The following is a 1,242-nucleotide window of genomic DNA, read 5'->3' as shown; positions in this document are numbered from 1 at the left end:
CCAATAGAAACATAAGAGGTCAGGGAGGGTCAGGAAAAGTGAACACATGGAAATGGGGAACCAGGGTGGAAACTGAGAGTGTCCTGACACAGAGAGGATTGATTGTAAGGAATCCCACTGAGCAATGTGCATATGAATTGTTAAATGGAAAAGTAATGTGCTGTGTAAATTTTCACCTAAAGCACAATAAAAATGTATCAAAAAATTAGATCCCAAAATGAGTATTTATTTAGAATGAGAAAAGATCATTTAAAAACTACTTTAACATTGGAGTAGTTACGGGTCCCTATCTTCTGAAATCTCTTGAAGCAACTTCCCAGAAGTGCTTACTGATTGTGAGCTGGCTTTCCCTCTGTGCACTGTGTAACTTCCAGCAGCTCTCAGCACACACACAGTAGTGGATTGTGTGATGTGGCCTAAAAACTGAGCTTTATTACTGGCTTCACAGATGAGTCTGCTTCTGAAGGTGTGTCCTACTGAGAAGTAACATTTGTCCAGAAGTTGAAAGAGGCAAGAGAGTTGCCAAGGACACCAATATGTATAAGAAGAGTATTTCAGGAGAAGGGGACAGCTAGAACAAAATCCATACATAGCAGCTGCCTTGACCACTATGGTGTTGCAAAGATTGTTGTTGTTGTTGTTGAGTATCATCGAGTCGGCTCCTACTCATAACTACCCTGTTTAGGGGTTCCGAGTAGCGACTGATGAGTTTGAACTACTGACTTTGTGGTTAGCAGCCCAGTAATTGGAGTCCTGGTGTGGCACAACAGGATAATGCACTGGACCACAAGGTCGGTTTGAACTACAAGGTCAGCAGTTCAAACTCACCAGCTGCTCCTTTGAAACCCTATGCAGGGTCGTTATGAGTTGGAAATGGCTCGATGGCGCTTAACAACAACAGTCCAGTAACTATCCTACAGTGCCAAGACTGGCTAAAATCCAAATGATGAAGCATACAATCTGCTCAGTTGTTCAATTCCTCTTCTGCAGCAGCAGTTCTCTGATGGGCAGTAATGTACAGTACAAAGCTCTTCACACATTGTGTCCCCTTCCACATATTTATCCATATGCTTCTTGCTTAGATTTCCTTGTCTCTGTTTTTTAAACATGTTTCTTCCATACCTTTAACAAGCCAGCCTAAACCATTTGCCACTGTCCAAGATTTCAGCTGAAAGCAGAGACTATCAGAAAGATGTTTACCTGTGCTTTATTGACTATGCAAAGGCTAAAGCCAATCCTGGG

Source organism: Chrysochloris asiatica, unplaced genomic scaffold (assembly GCF_000296735.1).
Source record: "Chrysochloris asiatica unplaced genomic scaffold, ChrAsi1.0 scaffold00011, whole genome shotgun sequence".
In the NCBI taxonomy this organism is placed as follows: Eukaryota; Metazoa; Chordata; class Mammalia; order Afrosoricida; family Chrysochloridae; genus Chrysochloris; species Chrysochloris asiatica.
The sequence above is the reverse complement of the archived record's forward strand: the minus strand, read 5'-3'. Positions refer to the sequence as shown.